The sequence below is a fragment of the Oncorhynchus clarkii genome, chromosome 19 (assembly GCF_045791955.1).
Source record: "Oncorhynchus clarkii lewisi isolate Uvic-CL-2024 chromosome 19, UVic_Ocla_1.0, whole genome shotgun sequence".
Classification (NCBI taxonomy): domain Eukaryota; kingdom Metazoa; phylum Chordata; class Actinopteri; order Salmoniformes; family Salmonidae; genus Oncorhynchus; species Oncorhynchus clarkii.
In genome coordinates, this window is record NC_092165.1 from 22,605,252 (window position 1) to 22,627,881 (window position 22,630).

General features: G+C 42.2%; 1 pseudogene; it reads right to left on the reverse strand.

The window, feature by feature from the left end:
* Nucleotides 1-657: 657 nt before the first annotated feature.
* LOC139374438 (BRISC and BRCA1-A complex member 2-like) overlaps nt 658-22,630 on the reverse strand; it is a 181,880-nt pseudogene continuing 159,907 nt past the window's right edge.

Sequence of the window (22,630 nt, forward strand, 5' to 3'; positions counted from 1 at the left end):
TCGTGAAAATGTTGCCTGCTGCCAGCAGAGCCTAGCATAGCATTATGCCATGATAAACTTACACAAATGCTTGTCTAGCGTTGGCTGTAACGCATATTTTGAAAATCTGAGATGACAGTGTTGTTAACAAAAGGCTAAGCTTGTGTTTGAATATATTTATTTAATTTCATTTGCGATTTTCATGAATAGGAAAAGTTTCTTATGTCCGTTGCGTTATGCTAATGCATTTGAGGCTATGATTACGCTCCCGGATACGGGTTTGCTCGTCGCAAGAGGTTAAAGGCACAGTCAACTGTATGTAAACTCCTGACCCACTTGAATTGTGATACAGTGAATTATAAGTGAAATAATCTGTCTGTAAACAATTGATGGAAAAATTACTTGTCATGCACAAAGTAGATGTCCTAACCAACTTGCCAAAACTATAGTTTGTTAACAAACCAAATAGGAGACATAAAAAGGATCTCTAAGGTTAGGGCATGACAGAACCCACCCCAAAGGTGCCGATTCCGGACGCAAAACCTGAACCTATGTGGCGGCTCAGGTGCGGGACGCAGACCCCGCTGCACCACTGGCTCACCCCACTTTGGTGGCAACTCTGGTGTGGGGACCCTCGTCGCCGACCCCGGACTGGGCACCCTCGTTGCGGGCCCCGGACTAGGCACCGTCTCTTGAGGCCCCGGACTGGGCACCGTCTCTGGAGGCCCCGGACTGGGCACCGTCTCTGGAGGCCCCGGACTGGGCACCGTCTCTGGAGGCCCCGTACTGGGCACCGTCGCTGGAGGCTCCGGACTGAAGGACGTCGCTGGTGGCTTCGTGCCATGACTCCTCACTGGAGGCTTCGTGCCGTGGATCATCACTGGAGGCTTCTTGCCGTGGATCATCACTGGAGGCTGCACCCCCTTTGCACCCCCTTTTGCCCTCAGAATAGCGTCAATTCGTCAGGGCATGGACTCTACATGGTGTCGAAAGCATTCCACAGGGATGCTGGCCCATGTTGACTCCAATGCTTCACAGAGTTGTCAAGTTGACTGGATGTCCTTTAGGAGGTTGACAATTTTTTATACACACAGGAAACTGTTGAGCGTGAAAAACTCAACAGCGTTGCCGTTCTTGACAAACGCAAACCAGTGTGCCTGGCACCTACTACCATACTATGTTCAAAGTCACAAATATTTTGTCTTGCACATTCACCCTCTGAATGGCAGACATACACAATCCATGCCTCAATTGTCTTAAGAGTATAAATCATTCTTTAACCTGCCTCCTCCCCTTCATCTCATCGGAATTCACCTGGTCAGTCTATGTCATGAAAAGAGCAGGTGTTCCTAATATTTTGTACACTCAGTTTTACTGTATGTGCGCAGGAAAATAGAGCATGCTGCAGACAGCATAGAGAATAAAAATATATGTTTAGAATTGATAATTGATCGCATGGTGCAAGAACGAATGCAAATAATTGTTTATTGAATGTTATGATGGACACAGCTTTGTAGAACCAAAACACACACAGCCTCTGCTTAACAAACTCGAACTCGAGAACAAATTGTTTGGGGGTCTGCCTGGGTGCTGCAGTTCACAAACGATATCATGCTTATCACCCCTCACAGCAGTCAAGCAATGCATTCCGCCAAGAGACGTTCACAATCTAATCCGGTTACAATTAGACATTGTTTCAAATGTATCAATACATAATTTTGCAATCAACAAATGTACATACTCATTGATTAATAATATGTACATTACTTCTATAGTTTAAGAAGATTTATTCATGAAAGTAATTATACATTGTTACCTAATTGTTTTACATGGGCTCTCTACAGCCTTATCAACAATGTAGGACAAGGCCGTGCAACACATAGGTAGTTACAAACAGTACAGGAATGAAATCATCAACATTTAATGATCTCATCTTTACTAATGCTGCAGACATGTGCTTTCAAGCAGTATCCAAATTCATTGGATGTAGTGATCACAATATAATAGCCATATCTAGGAAAACCAAAGTTCCAAAGGATGGACCTAATGTAGTGTATAATAAATAGGTCATACAATAAGTTTTGTTGTGATTCTTATGTTGATGATGTAAAGAATATGTGCTGGTCTGTGGTGTGTAATGAGGAGCAACCAGACCTTGCACTTGACACAATTATGAAATTGCTTATTCCAGTTACTAATAAGACACACCATTAAGGAAATGACTGTAAAAACTGTTAAATCCCCTTGGATTGATGAGTAATTGAAAAATTGTATGGTTGAGAGGGATAAGGCAAAAGGTACAGCAAATAAGTCTGGCAGCACAACCAATTGGCAACGTACTGCATATTGAGAAATCATGTGACTGAACTGAATAAAAAGACGAAGAAACTGTGCTGTGAATCACAGATAAATGATATAAAGAACAAAAGTAAAAAGCTTTGGAGCGCCTTCAATGAAACTTTGGGTAAAAAGGCTACTCAGCTCCATCATTCATGGCTCATTCACCACAAAACCCACTGATGTTGCCAACTACTTTAATTATTAGCAAACTTAGGCATGCCATGACAACAACAAACACTGACACTACACATACAAGTATATCTGACCAAATTATGAAAGACAAGCATTGTAATTTTGAATTCCGTAAAGTGAGTCTGGAAGAAGTGAAAAAATGTATGTTGTCCAGACAACAATGACAAGCCACTACCCCCCTGACAACTTCAATGGAAAATTACTAAGGATAATAGCGAATTATATTACCACTCCTATTTGCCATATTTTCAATCAAAGTCTACTAGTATGTGTGTGCCCTCAGACCTGGAGGGAAGCAAAAGTAATTCCGCTACCCAAAAATAGTAAAGCTCCCTTTTTTTAAGTGTTTGACCAGATACAATGCTATTTCACAGTAAACAATTGACAACATAATTTCAGAATGATTGTAGGGAAGGACACTCAACAAGCACAGCACTTACACAAATGACTGATGATTGGCTGAGAGAAATTGATGATAAAAAGATTGTGGGGGCTGTTTTGTTAGACTTCAGTGCGGCTTTTGACATTATCGATCATAGTCTGCTGCTGGAAAAAAATTGTGTTATGGCTTTACACCCGTCTTACAGAACACAAAAAGTGTTTTTTAATGGAAGCCTCTCCAACTTAATCCAGGTAGAATTCCCAGGGCAGCTGTCTAGGCCCCTTACTTTTTAAAATTGTTTTTAAAGCCAGTGTGTCATGTATGCGGATGACTCACTTCTATACACGTCAGCTACTATAGTGACTGAAATGATTGCAACATTTAACAAAGAGCTGCAGTTCGATTTAGAATGGGTGGCAAGGAATATGTTAGTCCTAAATATTTCAAAAACTATTTGGGAGAAATCATTCACTAAACCTCAACTAAATCTTGTGGTGAATAATGTGGAAATTGAGCAAGTTGATGTGACTAAACTGCTTGGCGTAACACTGGAGTGGCATGGTCATGGTCAAAACATATTGATACAACAGTAGCTAAGATGGGGACAAGTCTGTCCATAATAAAGCGCTGCTCTGCCTATTTAACAACACTTTCAACAAGGCAGATCCTACAGGGCATAGTTTAGTCACACCTGGACTACTGGTCAGTCGTGTGGTAAGGTGTCACAAAGAGGGACTTAGGAAAATTACAATTGGCTTAGAACAGGGCAGCAGAGTTAACATTAATGATATGCATGTCTGTCTTTGTTTGTTGGTTTGGCAATGCCACTGTCAGCCAGAATATGCTGAGAAGGATTATCACCACACCAAGCAGGGTACTTGGAGTCAAACGGACAGGCCTGGATGAGATCTTTAAGGTCAGGACCCTCCGCAAGGCTCACAAAATAATTTTAGACCCAAGCCACCCCCTGTACCCGGACTTTAAACTACTCCCCTCTTGGCGCGGGTATACAGGGCACCCCTCAACAGGAACAACAGAACTAGACAATAATTTGTTCCAGATGTGATATCCCTCCTAAATAGCTCGGGCTAATGTTCCTATCGACTCAGTAAGGCCAGTAGGCTTTAAAAAAAAATGTTTTATTGGTATGTAACTGTTCTGAAAGTTGTATTGTCAATTGTGTTATGTATTTAAAACACCACTGTGTACATGACACTGCAACAACATTTCCCCACGGGGACAATAAAGTCAGTAAGTAAGTCTCTCATGGCTCAAAGTGGAGAAGAGATTGACTTCATCACTACTTCTAGTTTAAGTGTTGACAAGTGGAGTGCACCGAGCTGTCTGTTCAAAATACTAGCACACACCTCGGACACCCATGCGTATTCCACAAGACATGCCACTAGAGGTCTCTTCACAATCCCCAAGTCCAGAACAGACTATGACTATTACTACATGGCATTCTATTTCACATCAGGTAACTGATGCCAGCAGTAAAATCAGATAAAAAAAAAACATCTTATGGAACAGCGGGGACTGTGAAGACACACACAAACACAGGTACACGCTAGCACACGCACTCTACACACACGTACATTGTAATATTGTTTTATGGTGGTTTGTATTGGAGATACAGTATGGAAGACATATTTCAAATACACTCCCATGCATTTAACTCAGGTATCTGAAAATATTTGAAATACATTTTTGAAAATACTGTAGAATACTTTCCAAGTGTATTTCCAAATACCTTAAAATATTCAATTACTTGTCTTTCAAAGAAAATATATCTGAATACTTGATTTGAATGTATGTGAAAGTAATTGAGATATTTGAAATAGTATTTGTCTGATTGAATGATATAAATAGTATGCTTTTTGGTGTACTAATGTTTTCACTTGTGCGAAGACAAATCTGAAAGATTAGGAACGTAAGGTAACGTGTAATGATGAAAGTGTTAAGATAAAAGTGAGATGGCTGGAAAGGCGGGGAGAAGAACTGTGTGATTAACCAGACTATAAACTGAAGTGGGCTCAGTTCCATTTGTTTAAAAGTTAGCCAAGGATATATACTGATATTCAAAGTATGAGAAAATGTTTATATCGGCTATCAAATCATTTAATGAATGTATGGGAATTGGATGACAAAACTCATTTGTTTTCTTTCTCTGTATCACCTCCGCGACAGTATTTTTTAAACAGGTTTAATTAACACTCTAACCTGGATAATACCTCATGTGATCAGACTAGCTAATCTGATCACTCCAAATGCTGTCTATGCGTGCACACGCTAAAGTGCTGACTCGGAGGGCAATGGGGTAAAGGATCAGGCAGGGAACTAGGCAGTGTGAGCTGTTATTGCAGTCATATGCACGTGGTGTATGTACAACTATTTATGATGTCAGCATGACAGTCATATATATATATTTTACATATAAAAATTCAAAAGCCTAGTTGTACTACCATTATTATTATTGTTATTGTTATTATTATACTATACATTAGCTGACATGTTATCCAGGTGACTGAAAATATAGTGGTTTGTCTATAAGATTTTCTAACCACCACCTGAATTTAAGCAAGAACATATAATTTTGTTACAACCTATTTTAAATGACAAAATGTAAGAGCCAAATATGCACCCCATTGTTGGTGACATCTACCATGGTCTTCATAATGTTACTTACTACATTTCATGTAATATTTTGAAGAACCAGTACTCAAGATGACAACCCATTCACGTCATGAACCTTGCACAGATTTGTATTGTATTTTAATCCAGATTGGTAGACACAGCTGATCCATATTAGCAACCTATCTTTCTGCAATTGTGTTTGCCGGTTACCATGGTAACTAATGTCAAGTAGTAAGAAACAGAGGAGCACATCAGCACAATAGAGCATTCCTGACCATAGTGGAATGTGTGATACCGAGGATAATTTATTTTATCCAAGTGCAGTTTTAATCCTCTGGTCTCTATTCTGACAGCCGTCATTATGATGTGAACTAATTAGAGGGTCAGAGCAAGAAAATCAGAAAGCCAATATGGTGTTTTGGACACGTCAAGCCAAGAGCTTCCAGGGCTTCACAGTGATTGATAACCCCAACTATGATCTATTTCTATGACTCGATCTTAAACTTCTTCTTTACATCCTTGTCAGATCACTGATCTGTTCAAGGAGGTATGGGCAGGCTTTGATACAATTTTAAACAGGTGGTGATCTCAGGAATCCAACCTTTAAAGGTTGCTTATGGATGAGGCGCTAGTAGGTAGGCCTACCTCTTTGCTTATTTTAAACAGTATTCGAGTATTCGTAGTAGTCAACAAACCTTGCATTCATAATGCCTCAGTCTCCTTATAATTTCAATATGTCATAAAGTATCCAATTGGACACTAGTGCTGTAGAAAAAAGAATAGTCTTATGTGAAAACCTCTGAGAAATAGCACTGGCTAAAATGCCAACTTGCCATTATGTAGCAACCACCAAATGGTTCTTTGTTTGTTTGCTGAGGGCGGAAAAATCGAGCTGGTGACCTGAGAGGTGACTCAATGTTGTTAAGGAACGCTACGGTTCAACACTACTCCTTTGTATGTTGACAACCCGCAGTCCATTGCATAGTGGACTAAAGGTGATTCTCGATATTCGTTGCTAAATGCTATACAATTCTGCAATGGAATCATAACCTTTACCCTAGCCATTCTAGTGGCAAAAACAAGCTGCAACAACACCATGTGCAACAAGAGATGACTGTGAGTGAAGGTACCATATGTGATCTGTTTCAGGAAACTAGGCTTATGTCGCAGGTGACTACTTCACAGGAAAGCCGTTTGAACATAAACTTTTTTTAAATCAAAATGCGTTTTTTGGCAGAAATGCATTCTCGAACATGTGAACTTTCATGTGCCTTAATAACAAACGTGTATGCCAAATGTAAATATGAATACAATTGTTGAATTACGAGCCTCATTGGTTTAGCCACAGAAAAAGACAGCAACTTTCCCGCTAGCCATGATTGGCTAAGATAATGAGTGGGCTAGACATGCCGAAAGATGAGTTTGGATTGGTCTGCCATATGCTGTAGCACACTTCTGTCCATTTGTTTCAGAGGACGGATGGCTCTCGACCTTCGCCTCTCCCGAGTCTGTACGGGAGTTGCAGCGATGGGACAAGACTGTAACTACCGTTGGATACCACAAAATTGGGGAGAAAAAGGGGTACATTTTTTAAAATATTTAATAATAATCATTGTTTCCAGTGGCACAGTTACATTCACCAACGCTCTGGACAACATGAAAACAGCCTAACCAGCTCTGCAAGGGTGAGTAAAATGGTCAGAGTTTGGGTGGGGGCTAAAGTCTGTGTGAACGATGCTGAATGGGTGTAGACAAAGAAGAGCTCTCTAGTAGGTACCAAAACATTCAAAGGCCATTTTCTCAAAAGTGAAGTTACAAGTTTATCAACTTTCAAAGCAGAATTACTTTCTCAGTGTTCCTCAAATGCAGTGTATGATATACCATTTTGTAGCTTTGTGCTTCTGCTTTTATCCAATGTAAAAAACAGAATCTCCAATTTTCTACATAGGACAGAATCAAGGCGTTCTTATGTTGATATCCTCAATCACGTTACACGTGAACAAACTTAACAGTAATAAGTGAGTTTTTCTTTACCATAAGTTTACAACCAGAGGGTATCAGTTCTTCCTGCTACAATGGAAGGAAGTACACCACAAAACAAAGAAGAATGAAACACTGCTCAGGCAAGGCGAAAAACAGAAGAGGGGAAATGTTGGAGTGTGTGGTCAAAGAAGCGAACAAATAGCCTGGACTTGGAGAGGAAAATAACTTTTTTTTTTAACCTTTATTTAACTAGGCAAGTCAGTTAAGAACAAATTCTTATTTTCAATGATGGCCGAGGAACAGTGAGTTAACTGCCTGTTCAGGGACAGAAAGACAGATTGGTACCTTGTTAGCTCGGGGATTTGAACTTGCAACCTTTCTACCCTTGCAACCTTTCCACCCCTTTGGTGGTTGGGGGACTTCTGAACAGGCAATGGAGGAGTCAACCCCTCCATCTGCAGCTATGGATAAACAGGACCCTCATACGTCCATCACCTTACCGGACATTTCGCCAACTTGTTTTGCAGACTGGAAAAAGGCCCAATAAAAACAATGACAAAGTAACCTGTTAGTTGGCCACCTGACAAGTAGTGCCGTAGGTCAGGTTTTTATTTTGGTAGTTCTCGGCCTTGTTTTCACCCCTCACTGCTCCAAAACAGGTCAAATCGAATTGTGTTTTCAGTAGTGCTTTTCAAGGGAACCACAACACAATGGGGAAGTTTATCTCTGTCCGTCAACAATGTTGTCCAGTGCATACGAAAATGTCGGCCTGAGCGGGAAGGCCTGTCAGCTTGGAATGTTAATGGCTTTTTTTGGGGTCGGAGAGCAAGTCGTGCTCCCATTAACTACACTTTTTTATTTAATTTATTTTTATTTCACCTTTATTTAACCAGGTAGGCTAGTTGAGAACAAGTTCTCATTTGCAACTGCGACCTGGCCTAGATAAAGCATGGCAGTGTGAACAGACAACAACACAGAGTTACACATGGAGTGAACAATTAACAAGTCAATAACACAGTAGAAAAAAAGAGTCTATATACATTGTGTGCAAAAGGCATGAGGAGGTAGGCGAATAATTACAATTTTGCAGATTAACACTGGAGTGATAAATGATCAGATGGTCATGTACAGGTAGAGACATTGGTGTGCAAAAGAGCAGAAAAGTAAATAAATATAAACAGTATGGGGATGAGGTAGGTAAAATTGGGTGGGCTATTTACCGATAGACTATGTACAGCTGCAGCGATCGGTTAGCTGCTCAGATAGCAGATGTTTGAATTTGGTGAGGGAGATAAAAGTCTCCAACTTCAGCGATTTTTGCAATTCATTCCAGTCACAGGCAGCAGAGAACTGGAATGAAAGGCGGCCAAATGAGGTGTTGGCTTTAGGGATGATCAGTGAGATACACCTGCTGGAGTGCGTGCTACGGGTGGGTGTTGCCATCGTGACCAGTGATCTGAGATAAGGCGGAGCTTTACCTAGCATGGACTTGTAGATGACCTGGAGCCAGTGGGTCTGGTGACGAATATGTAGCGAGGGCCAGCCGACTAGAGCATACAGGTCGCAGTGGTGGGTGGTATAAGGTGCTTTAGTAACAAAACGGATGGCTCTGTGATAAACTGCATCCAGTTTGCTGAGTATGATCCTCACTAACTGATCCTTTCTTATGATGACTCCTAAATACAGTGATAAAGTGTAATTGCTTACCTCAAAGATGATCTAGAGGATCTAAGAAGAAATGTAGGTTGTCAGACAAGATATGAGAAGAATTTGAGGTTGTCAACAATGGCCATCTAGAAGGCAGGTGTGCCACAGCACAGCAAACATTGAGAAGTAGGGGGAAAAAAGGAAGCGAGATAGAGAAAATGATAGCATCAAAGGGAAAGAAATAGAGAGCGACACACAGGCAGAATATCTCTTTTGTCACTGTGCACACTCAAATGAGCATCGTCCTGTCTGAATACTCTCTTTACAGACACATTAACGAAGGAAAATCAGGAATCCAGAAATTGTGCTTATATCCCTGAATTCCCATGGAATGCTTGAGCAAGATTACCACACAATAGACTTGAGCTTGTATTTCTTAATCTTGAAGAAAATAATTCATGGTGCTGCGAAGTGTGTGCCAATAACTGCCTCAAGCTCAGCATGTTGCTTCTAATCTGCAAGAATCGTCCCAATAATTTTGTGTTTTATCTATGCTTTTGATCATGTTCCCTCATGTACATTTTAAATGGAAGCAAATGAGCAGGCATCTCTATAATGACTGATGAGTATTCCCACTATAGGGCTTCTCTTCTAGGTGCTAAGGGACAGTCAGCTGGTGAAGACGAAGAGACTGACTTCTCCTGACTGCTCTTGTCGCATGCACAACAGACTCTTTCTCCCTTTTGCCATACGCAAACAACTACAGCACAAATGCAAGGGAAGAGAAAAGAGGAGACAGGAGCAAAAAAGAAGGAAGGAGGGAGGGGTGGGGGGCAGAGTCTTTTCCTGAGGTCTACTCCTCCGGTGAGTCCATTTCTTCTGGCTGGATGGAGGCTTAATGCGAGTGTGGAAAAGTGGAAAATTTAATTAGGCTGCCAAGGGGGGTTTGTGTCACTTGGCACGAGCGACCCCTCTCCCCTTCACTCTTTCATTACTGTGTTTGCTGTAGTCCATCCCGCACCTCACTTTTTACCTACAGTCCTTGGGGACATGACCTACAGGGCTGACGGGGCAGATCGAGGTCAACCGTGTACAGCTGTGCAGTGGCCACATACTGTATAGCTGGCCGAGCATTTTATTGAGCTGCCATCGAGTGTCAGGGTAGTTTCAGGTGCTGTTGTCTCTGGATTGGGTTAACATTTCTTTATGGTTACGCAAAAAAGGGCAAATATTATTTGTAGCTACATACTCACAACAAAATGTAATATTAATGAGCTTAAACGTCAGACATTTGTAGGTGTGTATGAGAGTATGTGTGTGATGGTGTGCCAATTTTATTTAATCTATATAGCCAAAATGGTACTTACAGTGGGGAGAACAAGTATTTGATACACTGCCGATTTTGCAGATTTTCCTACTTACAAAGCATGTAGAGGTCTGTAATTTATATCATAGGTGCACTTCAACTGTGAGAGATGGAATCTAAAACAAAAATCCAGAAAATCACATTGTATGATTTTTAAGTAATTAATTTGCATTTTATTGCATGAAATAAGTATTTGATACATCAGAAAAGCAGAACTTAATATTTGGTACAGAAAACTTTGTTTGCAATAACAGAGATCACACGTTTCCTGTAGTTCTTGACCAGGTTTGCACACAATGCAGCAGGGATTTTGGCCCACTCCTCCATTCAGACCTTCTCCAGATTCTTCAGGTTTCGGGGATGTCGCTGGGCAATACAGACTTTCCGCTCCCTCCAAAGATTTTCTATTGGGTTCAGGTCTGGAGACTGGCTAGGCCACTCCAGGACCTTGAGATGCTTCTTACAGAGCCACTCCTTAGTTGCCCTGGCTGTGTGTTTTGGGTCTTTGTCATGTTGGAAGACCCAAGATCTTGCGATACATGGCCCCATCCATCCTCCCCTCAATACTGTGCAGTCATTCTGTCCCCTTTGCAGAAAAGCACCCCCAAAGCATGATGTTTCCACCTCCATGCTTCACGGTTGGGATGGTTTTCTTTGGGTTGTACTCATCCTTCTTCTTCCTCCAAACACGGCAAACCTATCAACTTCCGGCGCCGACAGAGATGGCCGCCTCGCTTCGCGTTCCTAGGAAACTATGCAGTTTTTTGTTTTTTTACGTGTTATTTCTTACATTAGTACCCCAGGTCATCTTAGGTTTCATTACATACAGTCGAGAAGAACTACTGAATATAAGATCAGCATCAACTCACCATCAGTACGACCAAGAATATGTTTTTCGCGACGCGGATCCTGTGTTCTGCCTTACAAACAGGACAACGGAGTGGATCCTATGCAGCGACCCAAAAAAACGACTCCGAAAGAGAGGGAAACGAGGCGGTCTTCTGGTCAGACTCCGGAGACGGGCACAGCGCACACCACTCCCTAGCATTCTTCTTGCCAATGTCCAGTCTCTTGACAACAAGGTTGATGAAATCCGAGCAAGGGTAGCATTCCAGAGGGACATCAGAGACTGTAACGTTCTTTGCTTCACGGAAACGTGGCTTACTGGAGAGACGCAATCCGAAGCGGTGCAGCCAACAGGTTTCTCCACGCATCGCGCAGACAGGAAAAAACATCTTTCTGGTAAAAAGAGGGGCGGGGGCGTATGCCTTATGACTAACGTGACATGGTGCGATGAAAGAAACATACAGGAACTCAAATCCTTCTGTTCACCTGATTTAGAATTCCTCACAATCAAATGTAGACCGCATTATCTACCAAGAGAATTCTCTTCGATTATAATCACAGCCGTATATATCCCCCCCCAAGCAGACACATCGATGGCTCTGAACGAACTTTATTTAACTCTCTGCAAACTGGAAACAATTTATCCGGAGGCTGCATTCATTGTAGCTGGGGATTTTAACAAGGCTAATCTGAAAACAAGACTCCCCAAATTTTATCAGCATATCGATTGCGCAACCAGGGGAGGAAAGACCTTGGACCATTGTTACTCTAACTTCCGCGACGCATATAAGGCCCTGCCCCGCCCCCCTTTCGGAAAAGCTGACCACGACTCCATTTTGTTGATCCCTGCCTACAGACAGAAACTAAAACAAGAGGCTCCCACGCTGAGGTCTGTCCAACGCTGGTCCGACCAAGCTGACTCCACACTCCAAGACTGCTTCCATCACGTGGACTGGGAGATGTTTCGTATTGCGTCAGATAACAACATTGACGAATACGCTGATTCGGTGTGCGAGTTCATTAGAACGTGCGTTGAAGATGTCGTTCCCATAGCAACGATTAAAACATTCCCTAACCAGAAACCGTGGATTGATGGCAGCATTCGTGTGAAACTGAAAGCGCGAACCACTGCTTTTAATCAGGGCAAGGTGTCTGGTAACATGACCGAATACAAACAGTGCAGCTATTCCCTCCGCAAGGCTATCAAACAAGCTAAGCGCCAGTACAGAGACAAAGTAGAATCTCAATTCAACGGCTCAGACACAAGAGGCATGTGGCAGGGTCTACAGTCAATCACGGACTACAGGAAGAAACCCAGCCCAGTCACGGACCAGGATGTCTTGCTCCCAGGCAGACTAAATAACTTTTTTGCCCGCTTTGAGGACAATACAGTGCCACTGACACGGCCTGCAACGAAAACATGCGGTCTCTCCTTCACTGCAGCCGAGGTGAGTAAGACATTTAAACGTGTTAACCCTCGCAAGGCTGCAGGCCCAGATGGCATCCCCAGCCGCGCCCTCAGAGCATGCGCAGACCAGCTGGCCGGTGTGTTTACGGACATATTCAATCAATCCCTATACCAGTCTGCTGTTCCCACATGTTTCAAGAGGGCCACCATTGTTCCTGTTCCCAAGAAAGCTAAGGTAACTGAGCTAAATGACTACCGCCCCGTAGCACTCACATCCGTCATCATGAAGTGCTTTGAGAGACTAGTCAAGGACCATATCACCTCCACCCTACCTGACACCCTAGACCCACTCCAATTTGCTTACCGCCCAAATAGGTCCACAGACGATGCAATCTCAACCACACTGCACACTGCCCTAACCCATCTGGACAAGAGGAATACCTATGTGAGAATGCTGTTCATCGACTACAGCTCGGCATTCAACACCATAGTACCCTCCAAGCTCGTCATCAAGCTCGAGACCCTGGGTCTCGACCCCGCCCTGTGCAACTGGGTACTGGACTTCCTGACGGGCCGCCCCCAGGTGGTGAGGGTAGGCAACAACATCTCCTCCCCGCTGATCCTCAACACTGGGGCCCCACAAGGTTGCGTTCTGAGCCCTCTCCTGTACTCCCTGTTCACCCACGACTGCGTGGCCACGCACGCCTCCAACTCAATCATCAAGTTTGCGGACGACACAACAGTGGTAGGCTTGATTACCAACAACGATGAGACGGCCTACAGGGAGGAGGTGAGGGCCCTCGGAGTGTGGTGTCAGGAAAACAACCTCACACTCAACGTCAACAAAACTAAGGAGATGATTGTGGACTTCAGGAAACAGCAGAGGGAACACCCCCCTATCCACATCGATGGAACAGTAGTGGAGAGGGTAGCAAGTTTTAAGTTCCTCGGCATACACATCACAGACAAACTGAATTGGTCCACTCACACAGACAGCATCGTGAAGAAGGCGCAGCAGCGCCTCTTCAACCTCAGGAGGCTGAAGAAATTCGGCTTGTCACCAAAAGCACTCACAAACTTCTACAGATGCACAATCGAGAGCATCCTGGCGGGCTGTATCACCGCCTGGTATGGCAACTGCACCGCCCTCAACCGTAAGGCTCTCCAGAGGGTAGTGAGGTCTGCACAACGCATCACCGGGGGCAAACTACCTGCCCTCCAGGACACCTACACCACCCGATGTCACAGGAAGGCCATAAAGATCATCAAGGACATCAACCACCCGAGCCACTGCCTGTTCACCCCGCTATCATCCAGAAGGCGAGGTCAGTACAGGTGCATCAAAGCTGGGACCGAGAGACTGAAAAACAGCTTCTATCTCAAGGCCATCAGACTGTTAAACAGCCACCACTAACACTGAGTGGCTGCTGCCAACACACTGACACTGACTCAACTCCAGCCACTTTAATAATGGGAATTGATGGGAAATGATGTAAATATATCACTAGCCACTTTAAACAATGCTACCTTATATAAATGTTACTTACCCTACATTATTCATCTCATACGCATACGTATATACTGTACTCTATATCATCGACGGTATCCTTATGTAATACATGTATCACTAGCCACTTTATACTATACTATGCCACTTTGTTTACATACTCATCTCATTTGTACATACTGTACCCGATACCATCTACTGTATCTTGCCTATGCTGCTCTGTACCATCACTCATTCATATATCCTTATGTACATATTCTTTATCCCCTTACACTGTGTACAAGACAGTAGTTTTGGAATTGTTAGTTAGATTACTCGTTATTACTGCATTGTCGGAACTAGAAGCACAAGCATTTCGCTACACTCGCATTAACATCTGCTAACCATGTGTATGTGACAAATAAAATTTGATTTGATTTGATTTGGTGGAGTTTAGACCAAAAAGCTCTATTTTTGTCTCATCAGTCCACTTGACCTTCTCCCTTTCCTCCTCTGGATCATCCAGATGGTCATTGGCAAACTTCAGACGGGCCTGGACATGCGCTGGCTTGAGCAGGGGGACCTTGCGTGCGCTGCAGGATTTTAATCCATGACGGCATAGTGTGTTACTAATGGTTTTCTTTGAGACTGTGGTCCCAGCTCTCTTCAGGTAATTGACCAGGTCCTGCCGTGTAGTTCTGGGCTAATCCCTCACCTTCCTCATCTTGAACTTCTTCCACTTTCTAATAATTGCGCCAACAGTTGTTGCCTTCTCACCAAGCTGCTTGCCTATTGTCCTGTAGCCCATCCCAGCCCTGTGCAGGTCTACAATTTTATCCCTGATGTCCTTACACAGCTCTCTGGTCTTGGCCATTGTGGAGCGGTTGGAGTTTGTTTGATTGAGTGTGTGGACAGGTGTCTTTTATGCAGGTAACAAGTTCAAACAGGTGCAGTTAATACAGGTAATGAGTGGAACAGGAGGGCTTCTTAAAGAAAAACTAACAAGTCTGTGAGAGCCGGAATTCTTACTGGTTGGTAGGTGATCAAATACTTATGTCATGCAATAAAATGCAAATTAATTACTTAAAAATCACACAATGTGATTTTCTGGATTTTTGTTTTAGATTCAGACTCTCACAGTTGAGGTGTACCTATGATAAAAAATGACAGACCTCTACATGCTTTGTAAGTAGGAAAACCTACAAAAATCGTCAGTGTATCAAATACTTGTTCTCCCCACTGTATCTATAGAACAGTGCTAATCTTTATAGCTAAAAAAGTTATAATCGGCATAACACAATATTTAGTAATAAGCCTGTTACTGTAAATAGCGAGAATTCAATTGTAAAAAAAACAACGAAATTCATTTGGAGCACATTTCACTCAAACATGAATTCGAAAACCTGAAAAAATTTAAAAAATGCAGTTCTAATTTCGTGTTCATCTATAATTGACATATCACATGCTTACAGTAGGCTATTTCACATTCATTTAGGCTCAGGTAAAGTTTTCCAAGTTGCATGGACACTAGTCCACACACTATGAGAAGTTACCAACATGCACGTATTTACATCTATTTATTTCCTGCTTGTCCAAGTCCCGGCTGTCACTCCACCTGACAGGTCTATCAGTGTACAAGGCAGATTGGGATGTGTCCCTCAGTCAGTGTGACAGGCTGAACCGGCAGCATCCCAACCCAGAGTGACAGCTCCTCAGGTAGACTTGCCAGTGGAAAAGAGGGAGAAGAGAGAGATGGAGAAGGAGGGGAGAAAGAGCAGAGGAAAAGTGGTAGAGTGCAAAGAAAGAGAGACAGATGGGCCACAAAACTGTAAAAGGGAAGAGAAAGGTCAACCCATGAGAAACCCATGAAGGTCAACTTCAAGTCACTTTTATTTACATTACCTCTAAACTCCACCTAAATCTTCAGTCAAACCTCTCTGCCAAGAAAAACAGTGTCTACGATTGCCAACTAGGCCTATTAGGCAGATCAAGATGAAGCTTTTATGCTGATTTAGCGTGTCAAGCCTTTGCCAAATTCCCGGTTAAATATCAGAGAACCAAAAGCTGCATTCCAGAGACAAACCACCTGAAGGATGTGCTTTGGTAAATCCACAACATGTTTAAATCAAATATTTGTGATTGTACCCTAGAGGAAGACGGAGTATAAAAAAATATCTGCCCTCATCTCGTCAAAAGCCATCCAACCCATCCAAAACGCCCAAACAACGTGACAAAAATGGAAAACCTACAAGCTCTGGAGCGAGGAGTCCTTTGATCGGCTTAGCCACGCTCTCCTGGCTCCTCATGTTTCGGCTAGGACGAGAGTAATTAGCTATTAACAATCACCTTTTAACGAGATCCCATTTTTATCTATACGAGAGGGAAAAATCTGCTGCTTTGACAGTGAGTGCATTAGAATATCCCTGTGACTTCGGGATAAAAAAAAGAGGCCCGAACCAGTAATTCTCTCAAATCCATGACATCTCTGGGCTATTTTTTAATTTTAGGCAAATCCCCCCCACTCCTTCCCAAATTAGCTAAGCCCCTCAGCTCCAAAATCTTAAACATGGCTTGCATCAACAACCCCGCTGCATACCAAACATTGTCTACTGCTGAAGTCCCTATATTAGCTCTCCAGCTTGTTAAAAGTGGGGAGCCTTTGACTTTCTTGGCCTCAGTCTCTGCTTTTGAAAGTTTTTTTTAGTTCTTCGAGTTACTTCTTCTTAGGTGGAACCGGTGTGAGTGATGCTAAAATCTAGCCCTGGGTTATCATCTAGGGAAGGTGCTACAGAGCTTAAGTGATCCTGTTTCACACACCCGTCATTAGCTGAGACTGGCAGATTCATGGCTGCCTTGAAGCTAACCGCAAACAGGATATCAGTCTAATGTTGATAAAGCTAGCTAGCAGTGGCGTGTATTCATGGATGCCAAGGGAATCCAGGCTTGCCCAAAAGATTAACCCCAGAATAAGAAAAAATATTTATCTTTTGTCTCTCTGTGTTTCATACATTCAGCCTTTTGCAAATTGAAGGAAATGTATCTCACCAGAGAAAGCATCCAAGCGAACAAAACAGCGCCCATATGTCTCAGTATGTGGAGCGTATATCTATCCGATGCTGTCTGGTCAGAAAGAGTATGACGAGAGTATGACAAAAATAATAACCAATCAGCATTGACCCTAACTGAGTGAGCTCAGCTGTGAATGGTCCTGGCACACAAAAAAAAAAGTCTGAAGGGAAGCCAGTTTGGATTTGGCTTCAGACCAATCCCATGACAAGCCAAATGTCATTATTCACACATTTTTCATTTCTTTTTTACATCTTGTTGTGCTGTTGTCATCCAGTGGCTAGCTAGCTAAAATCATCCCTTTCCTTAATTAGCCATGGGTGGAGATAGGGATTCGGACTTGTGGTTTTACTTAATTCTCCGTAAATTATCAAATTATCATCATCAAGGCATTTCTGATCCAACCATAAATTCATGCATTGTGCCACTGGCCTGAGAGGATGGAAGTTCAACATGTAGCTAGATGTAGTATGCTAATGTTAACTAGCTGGCCTGGCGTATCGTTGCCCATGAAAGGAAGTTAGGCTAGCGAGCAAGTATTTTAGCCATGTAACCTAGTACAACAAAAACTAAAAGTGTGTACTGCTGTTTAGGCAACATGAAAGAGGAGGATGGCATTGGCGTTTAGGTGTTAGGTGAGTAAACATGTTTTCTTATACTTGCACGCATACACAGAAATCAGTACCATGGACACCCACATAATATTTAGCTTACGTTGATTGGACTAAATCGTTTTTGGTGCATGTAGTTGTCACTGTATTAGATTAAGCACAGGTGATTAGATGATGTTGAAATGTTGAAGTTGGAATGGTGCTGGAATAGTGTGGGCAGCTCCTGTTTTCTTTGTAACTTGAGGTAACTCTGTTTCTAAATCAATAGTTGTTTAGTGATCTGAAAATGTCGGAAACATTACCTCGCTTGACCATGCTGTAGGTCTTGTATCTGTTTATTACATGCAATATGTTTGTGGACTTCACCACACAGATGTTGCCCTCCGGTTTTCTAATAAAACAAATGTGTGGTTGAATTTATTCTTATTGTCTCGGCCTTAGGCCTATACAGTGCCTTGCGAAAGTATTCGGCCCCCTTGAACTTTGCAAACTTTTGACATATTTCAGGCTTCAAACATAAAGATATAAAACTGTATTTTTTTGTGAAGAATCAATAACAAGTGGGACATAATCATGAAGTGGAACGACATTTATTGGATATTTCAAACTTTTTTAACAAATCAAAAACTGAAAAATTGGGCGTGCAAAATTATTCAGCCCCTTTACTTTCAGTGCAGCAAACTCTCTCCAGAAGTTCAGTGAGGATCTCTGAATGATCCAATGTTGACCTAAATGACTAATGATGATAAATACAATCCACCTGTGTGTAATCAAGTCTCCGTATAAATGCACCTGCACTGTGATAGTCTCAGAGGTCCGTTAAAAGCACAGAGAGCATCATGAAGAACAAGGAACACACCAGGCAGGTCCGAGATACTGTTGTGAAGAAGTTTAAAGCCGGATTTGGATACAAAAAGATTTCCCAAGCTTTAAACATCCCAAGGAGCACTGTGTAAGCGATAATATTGAAATGGAAGGAGTATCAGACCACTGCAAATCTACCAAGACCTGGCCGTCCCTCTAAACTTTCAGCTCATACAAGGAGAAGATTGATCAGAGATGCAGCCAAGAGGCCCATGATCACTCTGGATGAACTGCAGAGATCTACAGCTGAGGTGGGAGACTCTGTCCATAGGACAACAATCAGTCGTATATTGCACAAATCTGGCCTTTATGGAAGAGTGGCAAGAAGAAAGCCATTTCTTAAAGATATCCATAAAAAGTGTTGTTTAAAGTTTGCCACAAGCCACCTGGGAGACACACCAAACATGTGGAAGAAGGTTCTCTGGTCAGATGAAACCAAAATTGAACTTTTTTGGCAACAATGCAAAATGTTATGTTTGGCGTAAAAGCAACACAGCTCATCACCCTGAACACACCATACCCACTGTCAAACATGGTGGTGGCAGCATCATGGTTTGGGTCTGCTTTTCTTCAGCAGGGACAGGGAAGATGGTTAAAATTGATGGGAAGATGGATGGAGCCAAATACAGGACCATTCTGGAAGAAAACCTGATGGAGTCTGCAAAAGACCTGAGACTGGGACGGAGATTTGTCTTCCAACAAGACAATGATTCAAAACATAAAGCAAAATCTACAATGGAATGGTTCAAAAATAAACATATCCAGGTGTTAGAATGGCCAAGTCAAAGTCCAGACCTGAATCCAATCGAGAATCTGTGGAAAGAACGGAAAACTGCTGTTCACAAATGCTCTCCATCCAACCTCACTGAGCTCGAGCTGTTTTGCAAGGAGGAATGGGAAAAAATTTCAGTCTCTCGATGTGCAAAACTGATAGAGACATACCCCAAGCGACTTACAGCTGTAATCGCAGCAAAAGGTGACGCTACAAAGTATTAACTTAAGGGGGCTGAATAATTGTGCACGCCCAATTTTTCAGTTTTTGATTTGTTAAAAAAGTTTTGAAATATCCAATAAATGTCGTTCCACTTCATGATTATGTCCCACTTGTTGTTGATTCTTCACAAAAAAATACAGTTTTATATCTTTATGTTTGAAGCCTGAAATGTGGCAAAAGGTCGCAAAGTTCAAGGGGGCCGAATACTTTCGCAAGGCACTGTATATCACAGTGTTAAGGCATATGAACGAACAGGTTATAGAGCAAACAACGCAATTATCACAACACATACAGTAGGTTGTGATATTGTTTTCATTTCTGGACTGGCTTCCCCGGTGATTTTACCCACGCACAGCACTACTGCTAGCAAGCCAACTCCCTTGAGTTGGAAACACCTGCTGAGCAAAACATGCCAGGAGCTCGAGGAAGGAGAAATAGTGTGAGGTGTGTGAGGTTTCAGCTTTGGTTGGGAGCCCTCAGCATTAACCTGCAGGGGCCACAAAGGCCAACTGGGCCCTATTGCAATATATAATTAAGTAATCAAAGAACATATACATTTATTACAATCAGGCAAAGAGGTTGTGGCTTGTTTAACTGTGCACCAAACCGCTTCTCCAAAACCAAAATGGCCGACAATCATTAGCAAAACCATTCCACGGTTCAGCAAACTGGTTTTCAGGGGTAAAGAGATGCTGAGCGTCATTTTATTCATCTCTCTCCAGAGATCCCCGAGTAATTATTCCTACCTTTAATGATTCCGGCCGACTGCCATTGCAATCTCCTAAATAAGGCTGGATTAGTGGATTTGGAGTATTAGCAGAGTTGGCAGGCAGGAGACCTCTGTGCCGTGAGTCAGGAAGTGAGAAACACAGCTTCAAAAGGTACCTTGAGCAGCAACCTTGGTAAGATCATTACGAAGACCGGATCACTATTGAGAGGTTTAAAGTGAGTGAGAGAGGCGAGTTCCATGTGGACTACGTGATATGACACCTGTGCCTTAGTTTAAATTGAAAGAGTTGCTTACGAGCAACTTATAAGGTTTACTTCAAAGTGTTTCACCTTCGAACTTAAAACCAATTTCTGTGAATCGTTGACAATGTTAGCGTCTGTAGATTCCTCACAGCTCACTCCAATTTATACTCATGTACTGAATAATAAAAATACCTTATTTTGAAATATATTTAAAGCTGATAAAAAATTAGGATCAAGAGGATTTGCTAAGCCAAAATCAATTAAAGGAAAACAAAATTAATTTTGAATGTGAAATGAATACAAAAACTGAAATAAAGACTGCAATCGAGAAGCCTTCGTTAGAGAGGCTGTTACCCCATATCCTTCCGTCCTTCCTCTGCACACCCTCCTTCCACTCCTCAAAATAAAGATAGCAGTTCATCCCCAGGCTGATGAGCGAGACCATTTGAAAGCAGTTCGGCAAAGGTTACCGCGTAAAACACGGAACGCAGCAAAAAAAAAAAAAAAATCTTGCTTTTAATATTTTGGTATTAATAGACTTAATGCTATTAAATGCCTCAGATACATTCACTGTATAGTTCCCAATTAGACTTGACAGTTGCTGCATTACCAACAATGAATATAGCAAACGGCTGGCCCCCGGGCCAGGAAAGACCCCTAACAATGACCCCTTAAGATTTAATGATGAAAACATGCACACGCACTCCCACTCTCTCTTTCACCCTTCCTCCCTTACACAGACCATCCCTCCCTCCCTACTCTCCCGGTTAGTCTCACTCTCTCTCACACACCATCCATCCCTCATTCCCTGTTTCTCGCTCCCTTTCTTTCAAACACAGCTACATTTAGCACAGGCCATAATTTAATCACAGTGCATCAGTGGCTTAGTGACAAGCAACAATAAAGAATGTATTTACAGACAGTAGAGGATTTCAGGGTTTTATTGGGAATAGGAGTGATTGAGATGGTGGTGAAATGAAAATAACAGAAAACATTTAGTAACTTACCTTCATGGAGTAAGTGAATAAAATATGATCACAGGTCTTTACAAATGAAAAATAGAACATACAGTATTCTCTCCAATGTACATAGTACTGAGGAATACTCCTCTCAAGGCAAAGATTAAGACAACTGTAGAATGATAAAGTAATGGTACCACTCGTAAGAATGTATTATATGAATCAAGATGAACCACTGAAGGTTTTTCCAGAAGATGACCGTATCACATCAAGCTCCAGCCAAAGAGTTCAGGGCCCTTTTCCAGTTCTCACAACCAATCAGAAGATCAGAAGTGATGTCTTGTTTGAGGCTGTAGCACCTTGGCTGGGCAAGCCCAACATCTGTCTATTGACAGACTAAGTGGTTCTGAACTACTGACCCTAACCATTTTAGCAACAGCATATTCTTTCTGTAATTTTTAAGAAGGGTAAAAAAACAAAATAAAATGGAAACGCAGACAATTCAGGGTAAGCATAAAACACATGGCTCAACATGGAGTTAGAGAGTCCATGTTGACACACACTACACTACACTCCTAGAGTTTCAGTGGCAAAGGCCTCTTCCTGAAATTGAGGAATGAAGCTCTTGAAATATGCTCTGTGGAGTGAGAGAGAAAGATACCAATTAAAAGTAATTTAGACAGACAGATTTACTGGGAGTACTACAGTTCTTATCTGACCATAAAAGCACAGCACCAGTTTGTTCTTTCAGCAGGATAAAGTTTTCTCCTGACATGCTGAGAGTATAATCTAAACACAAAACATCTCAACAATTTCCCACTGTGAAATCAAGACAGAGAGACCGATGACTACTCCTGATTATCTCAATGTTCAATCTTCCTTATAGAAAATGAGAAATTGT